Raw genomic sequence first — 10087 nt, 5'->3', positions numbered from 1 at the left:
CTCTCTCTCTCTGCCTCTCCTTGTTTATGTATCTGGCACTGTGAAACAGAGAGAGAGAGAGAGAGAGAGAGAGAGAGAGAGAGAGGTAAATGAATATGTATATATATATATACATATATATATGTATATATATATATACATATATATATGTATATATATATACATATATATATGTATATATATAGAGAGAGAGAGAGAGAGTTGTTCACTCATTTCAGTTTTGTCCCACTCTTCATGACTCCATGCAGCAACAACCTAAATATGTATATGTGTATATGTATGTGTGTGTGTGTGAGCTTGTGTGTGTGTATGTGTAAACAGATAGATACATAGATAGATGGAGAGAGAAGAAGAAGAAGAAGAAGAAGAAGAAGAAGAAGAAGAAGAGAATGTCATAGTAAGTAGCTAGCACATAGGCATTCAAAATATTCATTTATTGGTACTCTGTGTTCCATTTCATTTTCTCAATAGCCTACCAAGCCACATCACCCCAAGATGTCCAACCAAAATTTACTCCTTTCTCTTCTTTTATTTTTTGAGAATAAAGAGTAAACTTCAGGCTATTGTGGATATCTTCATAGGCAGCTCCATAGCAATATAAGTCACTAAGCATAAATAATTTCAAGCTTAGTCTGACAGGGATAAAAAAAGAATATCAGAAATAGTGTAATTTCACACAATTTTACATATATGTGTGTATAGGTATATGTATATATGTTTATAGACCACTTCCGCAAATGTGATATCTTGAAGTGAAGATGATATTGATATTGATATTGATGTTGATACTGATCAATATTCTCTTCAAAGACATAATTTTGAGATGTGGTCTATATTTAGGAGTAGCCTATATTTGAAACAGAACACAAGAATGTGAATGCATGAAGAATGATTGATTCAACATTTGTCCATCTTCTGCTACAGAAAAGTCTTCAGGCAGTTTTGATCTGAACCTGCCTATAATTTATAGAGGTGTCCCATGGGGCTACTTGAAACATTTAGTGATAAGTTATAATCTCTTTTCTTTTATATCTATTATAGTGTAAGAGTTGGGGCTTTGAATTGAGGCGTTTCTGACTCCAATCTCATCGCTCCATGTTGCTTCTTGCCTTTCCGTTGTAAAAATAAAAATACTTACATAACAGAGGAAACCAAAATAAAACAATGCAAAAAACCTAGTAAACAAAATGCTTAGCAAGATAAGTAATAAGATAGTCACCTAGTTCATGACAAACTTTGGGTTTATGTCCTAAGAATGCTTTGGCATCACTTTCTGAGCTTAGCAGAGTTTTCTTTCCTCTAAGATTAATAATGATAATTAAGAGAATTTACATCCCTTTCCATTAGAAAGAAGGCATCAAACACAGGGCTTGCTAGCCAGAACTAGACGAAAATGTAAAAGGTAACTATTTAACAAAATCAGTAAATACAATAAAACACAGATAGCATTATATTTTTAAACCACCAAAGGGTCGTTCACAGAGATGCTTATGTGTGGATTAGTGGCATCCATTTCTTTTGAGTTTGACACCATTGTGCTAGAATGTAAGATTTTTGGGTTTAAGGAATGCTTCTTTTTATTAATATCCCAAGCATCTGGCATAGTCCCTACAATATAGTAACTACTTTACAATTTCATATTAAATGATTAATATATATCGCTTTAAAATGTGTAAAGTCCTTTACTTAAATTCACAGTAACATAGGGCATCTCCTTTGATCTTCATGACAGCCCTGTCAAGAAAGAGCTATCAAGACATTTTAGACATATTTTCCAAATTGTTAAACAGACTGAATGAGGTTAAGAGATTTGTATAGGGTCACATAGCTAGCAGACATTTGAGTTAGAATTCGAATTAAGCTCTTTTTGATGCTGTTACTTGGTTAAAACTATTTATTTATCTCTTCATTCATGAATCCAAAATTCATTAAGGTAGGCTTTATGATAGTTATAAAATAGACCTTTATCTACAGGACCTTAAAATCTAATAGGGAAAAAAGTATGCAATTATTTAAGATACAAATGGACATTGCACAAATGCAAAGGAAATGTCCGGTATGAGTTCATCTACTTAACCCCTTGCCTCATTTTACATATTAGGAAACTAACAAGATTCAGACATTTTGTTATTTTAAAGATCATAAAATTAATGAAAAATGAAAATTGCAACAAAAGAATCAATTAGTGGATTTATAAACCATTAATTAAGTACTGCCTATGCACCAAACATGAGGCTAAGGGGTGATGTACATAGAAAAGAAGAGTCATTAGGGAGTGGCCAGCACATAAGAAAGGAGAATCAGGAACCTTGGCATGGTTTCTTTACCTTCTATGCACAACTAAAAGCACTAGCTAAAGGTGCAACACCTGGTTGATTTTATTTGTCCCTTCATGGGTGAAGTCTTCCTTTTTCCTTCTTGATCGCCAAAGCATTTCCTCTTTCACCCATTCAAATTCCCAGCAGTTGTCTCTTGTGTATCTTTTTCAATTTGCAACTCCATCCTCCTTTTTATCATCTTCCATTTGTTTCTTCATGATCATAGCCATAATAAGAGCACACATTTATATAATGTGTTTAGTTTTGCAAAGTGTTTACACATATTTCATTTCATCCCCATGACAACTTTGTATAGTGCATACTATTACTATCCCCATGTTACAGATGAAGAAACTGGTACACTAAGTTTAGTGTCTTCCCCAGGATCACGTAACTCATAGATTTCTAAGGAAGGTTTTTAGCTAAGATCATCATTTCTACGTCCCCAGTCTTCTATCTACCACAACCATTATTTGCTACTCAAAAATCACCACTGATCCCTCATTCAAGTAGTAGTTGGACCTAATAGTTAGAGGGTTGGACAGACAGTCAGGAAGACTAGGGTGCAAATTTTGTCTCAGACACTGTTGCATTTTTTACCACCTGACAAGTCATTTTAGTTTCTCTGAGCTTCTCTCTTATCATCTGCAAAATCAAAATAATGATACTAGCAGTGTCAATCACCTTACAGAGTTGGCCCAAGGAACAAATGAGATAATATATGGGGAGAGGTCTGTCATCTGTAAAGCATGGGGCAGATGTCAATTATTACTATTTTACTACTCTACATCTTAGAATCTTCCATTTGTTGTCCCTCTTCCATCCCCAGCATAAGGTAAAAAAAATCAGAGTGGGAACTTCCCTTTAAATTTTATTTTATCTGTTAGTACTAACATCTAGAAGAGTGCTTGGCATGCAGAAGGCACTTAATGAAAGTATACCCCATTGTATTGAATTCAACAGTAGATGTACTTACCACCATTTCTACACATTTTACCACTCAACCTCTCCATGCACTTTGGCTCCATGAAACATTCATATCATGTATAAAGGCTTTGGTAAGTCTTTATCCAACTTTCCTGCTACCTGTTCACTGTTTTTTCCTGGGATACCATTGCTTGTGGTCTCTGGCCTCGCAGCTGCTCCAACAGCTATGTGACATAACTCCCTGCTTCCAAGAATTGTTTCATTCTAAACATGGTCCCTGACTTCATTTCTCCTAGGATAATCAATTATGCTGTTGATTTCCATTTTTTGTTAATTATCCTTGCTTTCTAAAAATAAGTGGCATAGTAGATAGAGCACAGAGCCTGGAGTCAGAAAGATTTGAGTTCAAATCTAATCTCAGACAATCGTTAGCTGTGTGATCCTGGGAAAGTCACTTAACCAGGTTTACCTTAGTTTCCTCATCTGTAAAATAAACTGGAGAAAAAAAATAGCAAACCACTACAGAATCTTTGCTGAGAAAACTCCAAATGAGGTTACAAAGAGTCACACATGACTGAAAACTACTGAAAAACAACAAAAAAAAAATACGTATCTAGGTGCTTAGGATCAAAAGCAGTTAATTTTTAATTTTCGTTTTGCTCATTTGCATTTATTTAAGAAGGGAAAAAGAAAGGTTTCACAGGCCACATTCCATGGCAGATTACTTCAATTATCATACTATCACATGACTCATGGAAAAAGGTAGAGGGTACAAGATCTTATGTATATTTTTATCTCAGGGGAAAAAATATTTTATAGAGTGAAAGAATGCCTTGGAGGCTGTCCTCCAACTGGGTGTCTCCAATTTATAATTTTGAATTATCTAAATTCTTTTGAATGATGATGACAGAGATAAAAAAAATGACAAGCCTCTGATTCTTAATATAATGTGTAGCATAAAAGACACAACTATCAAGGGTATTTGTCACTGTCATGTAGGACATATAATGCAGATTCAAAGTTGAAGATGAATTCTCCATAGATTGTGAGTTAACACAAATGTTTCTTTTTGTAGATGAAATTGTGTCCACTGCATCAAATCCTGGAATATTGCCTCACTTCCTAGAAGAGGCCCATAACACCCAAAAGTGGGTCAGCTACAAGAACCAGGATGAACCAAGTGACTAAAGAATGTCTATTTCCTTACTATTATAAAAACTTAGATGCTGAAGTAGATGGGTTTTCCCATCATCACTTCCATATTGGACAGACAAAAACTAGTGCAGTAGGGAAAAACAAAAACAAACAAAACAAACAAACAAACAAACAAAACCCCTTGTTCTAGATTCAGATGATCTGTATTCAAATCCTATGTCTGATTCTTGCTTCTGTGATCTTGATCAAATTCTCTTAGTTTATCTGGGCTTCACTTCCCTCATCCATAAAATGAGACAGTTGGTCTAGATGGCCCCAGAGGTCCCATGTGGTGGAATTTCATTCATGGAATCCTGATTTCAGTGAGTTAGAGCTAGGATTCAACTGGCTTAGATTGCCTTTTGAAATATCAAAGTTCTTTGTAATGTCCCTAAAACTCTTACTACAATAAAGGTTCAGGTCTTAACACAGTATGTTTGCTGTCACATAGTTATGAGTAAAACAAGTTATAGAAGAGCTGAAAATGAAGATCATGCCAAAGGCATAGGAAGGATATATCACATGTAAGTTTCATATTAGAAACAAACAAAAAACTACAAAACTGATTGACTTGAAAGGATATCATTGAGGAAAAACGCAAGTGGAAAAGAAGTTAGACTGATCGTAGAACAATAGACTGGAATCATGAATGAAACTAAGAGGTCATTTAATCCAATGCTCTCATTTTAGACATGAACAAAATTATCTCATGCAGGTTAGGAGACTTGTCCAAGGTAACAAGTGGCAGAGCAAAGATTTGATCCCTGTTCCTAGACTCTAGACAATCACTCTTTCCATTGCACTAGATTTCTCCTCTTTATGAGGTAGGAGCAAAGGGTAGTCAATGGAAAATCTGTGCTTTCAGCTAACAGCCTCATTATGTTAGTAGAAAATGAAAACTGTGTATTGGGTTTTCAAGTTGACAAATTTTGGGAAATACATGGGCTGAAGTTCCACAGGATGGGCATCTGTGGATGCCTAGTGATTCAATTCATTGCAAAACAACTCCCAAATGTATGAGTCCACAGGGTCATTATAGCATTTGATTATTCATCTTTCAAAAATACTTTTCATACTTATCTATAAATTTGGCTATCTTGGATCTAATCATTTTTATATGACTTACTGGAGATTCACAGACAGTACACCATTTTCTATGTTTATATATATATATATATATATGTGTGTATATATGTATATACACACACACACACACACACACACACACACACACACACACATATATATATATATACACACATATATTCTGCTTGTAAGCATGAAGCCTAGAAATCAGATTTGCCAGACCTTCTGCTGCATTAAGCTTTCTTCTTCTTGCCATTCTTCAATCATAAATCTATAGACAGGAGGATATGTTGCTATATCTCCCATTCTAAGCTCTAATCCAGTCTGGGCCCAGTGATGAATGGTAGCAGAGTTTTAATGACAGCCCTCATTTCCTCAATAAGCAGGAGTTGAAATGGTGACACACCACAAAGAGAGAAAAGCATTGATCTCTGTTTCAGCCGGTGCATTTCCCTGGTGTGCAAGGCTCAGATTAGCTCAGGCTTTGGGGACATTTTCATACACAGTTGGGAAATAAGCTGCATGAAGAAAAAAATGTTTGAACCCTATTCAAATGGTTGTATAGGGTTTTTTTGGTTTGTTTGTTTTATTTTGTTTTTAATGTGATATCATTAAGATTGCATGACATTTGTGTTTTTATCAATTTATTTTAAACTTGAATATTAAACCTTAAATACAAAATAATAAAACAAAAAGAAATATGTTGTAAACTTAAATACAAATAAGAAAAGGGGGAAAAAACATTACCATGTGCACAGCATAACATGAGAGGATTCAAAATATATAGCAATAAATTTCCATTTCAAGAAAGTCTAAATAATAAATACTAATCATTGCATTCTGAGCTGTCCATCTTTTCTTTGTTTTCTTGTAAGTTTTATTTTGTTCTCTACTGTGCACTTTTTACTTTGTTCATTTTCCCCTTTTATACTCCACCCCTCTTCCAAGAAGTCTACAATTAAGCATGGATACATATGAATGTGTGTATATATGTTTCTCTGAGGGTGGATAACATCTTCCTTGATAAGTCCAAGTCTTTCCATATTTTTCTAAGTCCACCAACTCATCATTTTCTACACCATAGCAATATTCCAACCTTATACTGTCTAGTTGTTGTAAATAGTCTAAAACAATGTTGATTAATATGGCTGACATAAAGTATAGTTTCCCTTTTGGTTAAATCTATTTTACTTTTAATTTTGTCTGAGACCATGATTACTACTCCCCCCAGTACATTCCACTCCTGATTTTTATTTTATGTTTCAGTTTCTCTTGTTTTTCCTATCCCTCCTGACTCCTCAACTTTACGTCTACCTGCTACCCTGCCCTCCTGTTACTTAATTTACTCTTTCCAAAGATCCTTCCCTTAACCTCTCCCCCTGACCCTTTCCCCTTACGCTCTTGTTTCTATCTGAATTTAGAAGACTTTTATATCCTTCAAAATATATGTTATTCTGTCTTTATCCCATTCCTGTTAATCTACGCACCTTCTATCACACCTTTTATCCTGTTCCCTTATACTCTTATTTCTTTATAAACTTATAAGACTTTAGAAATTTAGAAGACTTTCTTTGTTCTCTCTTTAATGCAAATCTGATGTGAGTAGGCTTCCCTCTAAAAATCCCTCCCTTATCCTCTCCCCCCTCCCTATCCCTTTAGCCTTTTATTTCTTTCTGAATTCAGAAGACTTTTATGCCCATATATATATGCATATATATATGTATATATACATATATATGTACATGTATTGTTCCATCGTTAATCCATTTCTGTTGAGAGTAAGGTTTCAGAACTACCAGCCCTCCTCCCCATCTAATTCCTCTGTGTCATTTCTTCCTCCCACACCTCATTTGTATGAGATAATTACTCTTTTTACCTTTTCCTAACCAGTTCTACTTTTTAGAATCATATCAAACTCAGATGTACCCCCGTCTTTCTTTCAACTTACTCTACTACTAATACAAATCTTAAACATATGTTTTACATTTCCTCATATAAAAAGTCTGTCCTTGAATCACTTGCAATTAGTCTTTGATATGTACCTTATATTTCTCTTGGATCTTGTATGTTGAATTTTCTATTAAGTTCAAGTTGTTTTTTTTTTTAACAAAATCCTGAAAGTCTGGTAATTCATTTTTCCTGTTACTTCTGACTCCTCAATTTCACTTCTATTTGCTACCTTGCCCTCCTATTACTTAATCTACCCTCTTCAAACATCCCTTATCCTACCCCCCCCACACCTTTTCGCCTTACCTTCTTTTTTTCCATTCAAGATTATGCTTAATTTTGCTGTGTATGATATTTTTGGCCACAAACCCAGTCCTTTTGCTCTCCAATATATACTATTCCAAGACCTGCAGACTTTTAGTATCATCATTACTAATCTTATGGGATTCTAATTGTGGCTCTGCCATATTTGAATTTTTTTTTTCTCTTGTTTCTCCTATTTTCTCCTTGAGCTGGGGGTTTTGGAATTTTGGAATGATATTCCTGTAGATTTTCCTCATAGAATTTCTTTCAGGTGATGAGGGGTGGATTTCTTTCTATTTATACTTCCACCCCTTATTCTAATGCACCAGGACAATTTTCTTCAATTACTCGTTTTTACTACAGTATCAAGATTCTTTTTTTATTGTAATTTTCAGGTAAACTGATTATTCTTATGTTTCTCTTCTTGATCTGTTCTCCAGAACAGTTGTTTTTCTTCTGAGATGTCTCATATTCTCTTCTACTTTTTTTCATTCTTTATATTTTGTTTTATTACTTCTTAGTCATTTATAACTCTGCTGGCTTCCTCTAACCCAATTCTAATTTTCAAAGTCTTTTCTTCCTTAAGATTGTGGACCTCTTTTTCCAGTTGGTTGACTTTCTTTTCATAATCTTGTTTTTCTTGGATTGTTCTTTTTTAATTTTTTTTCTAAATTGCTGTCATTTGATTTTTAAACTTTTTTTAAAGTTCTTCTATGAATTTTTTTTGGGCAGTTGACCAATTGACATTACTCTTTCGGGTAGGGGAGGCTTTTTTTTCTTCAGTAGCCTCTGAAGATTAGCCCTGGTCTTCTCTATTCCCATAACAACTTTCTATAAATGGATTCTTTCTCCTTTGCCTGCTCATTTTTTTAAATTTGTAGCAGCTTATTATTTTAATCACCTCTAGTCTTGATATATGGGGGAATGTTGCCTCTGGCCTCAGATCCTCCTTCAGTTTTCCCCTATGACCTGAAACTAAAACCAAGAACTATGCCCTCCAATAAGTGTTCTCAGCCACTGATGACTCTGCTCAATTGCTTCTACACTCTCCTGGAGTGTGCTGGTTCCTTCTTGACCAGGGCTACGTCTCAGCAGCACAGCAAGATCTGGTGTCCCTTATCCCCAGAGGTTCACTCCATCTTTCCCCACTCAGACATCCAAAACTCCACACTGTCAGGGAGGTGAAAATTCCTAGCTCTAGGGCTCAGCCTACCTCCCAAGCCAGATAGATCCAGGGCTCACTGCTTGCGGTTCAGTGTAATTTCTTATGGTAATGATTTCCATTTTTGTAGGCTAATAATGATTAGGAAGAGTTGCACCATGGTGGGCTTTGGGAAAGTCTGACCATCAGGAAGTAAAGAATTCAAATCATACCTCTAACACAACAGGTTCTTGAAACTCATGTCAGTCTTCTAGCAAGACAAATCAATAAGCATATTTTTCAAACACATGTTATGTGCCAAGCCCTCTGGTGATTCCAGGGGATTCACATGAAGGCAAAACAAATCAAAACAACAACAAAACAAAAAAAACAACACTTTTATTTTTTAGTCTAATACTGATGGTCCAAACCTACCTGAAGCACTCCAAAAATACAGGATCTATTTTTCCCCCATACTATCAAAGTCTACATTTTTCTCTTTGCAATTCCTATCCATTGATCTTCATCCCATTTAAGGAGTAGTTACCAGAATTTTTATTTGGAGGGGGTCATAACTTTTTGGTAAATTCTGAACTTAAGGATAAAACAAGTATATCCATAACATAATGGGATAGAAAAAAAAAATGATTGCACATGAAGCTGCAAATTTATTATGTATAACTAGCTATTTCTTTTAAATATATAATAAAGCTATCATGTGGCTTTCTTTTTTCCCCTTTATCCTTCCCTTCCAACCCACCCTAGAGATGGCTACCATTACACACACTCACACACACACACACACACACACACACACACACACATCCAGCTAGCTAGCTATCATCATTGCATATATACTTCTATTTGTCAGTTTTCCCTCTGAATGTAGACAATGTTTTCCTTCCTAGGTCCTTTGTAGTTAATTTGGGTATTTATAATGGCCAAAATGACTTAGTTGCTCAAAGTCAACTTGTTCAACCATGTCCCAACTGATGGGCATCCTCTCACTTTCTTATTCTTTGATAAAAGAGCTACTTCAAATATTTCTGTATACATAAGTCCTTTTCCTTTTTGTTTTTTGTCTCTCTGGGATACAGACCTAGTAGTAGTATTGCTGGGTCAAAAGGCATGTGTGGTTTTAAAGTTCTTCAGACATAGTTCCAAATTACTC

The sequence above is a fragment of the Vombatus ursinus genome, unplaced genomic scaffold (assembly GCF_900497805.2).
Source record: "Vombatus ursinus unplaced genomic scaffold, bare-nosed wombat genome assembly UNPS02014847.1, whole genome shotgun sequence".
Lineage (NCBI taxonomy): Eukaryota > Metazoa > Chordata > Mammalia > Diprotodontia > Vombatidae > Vombatus > Vombatus ursinus.
This window is presented reverse-complemented; position numbering follows the sequence as displayed.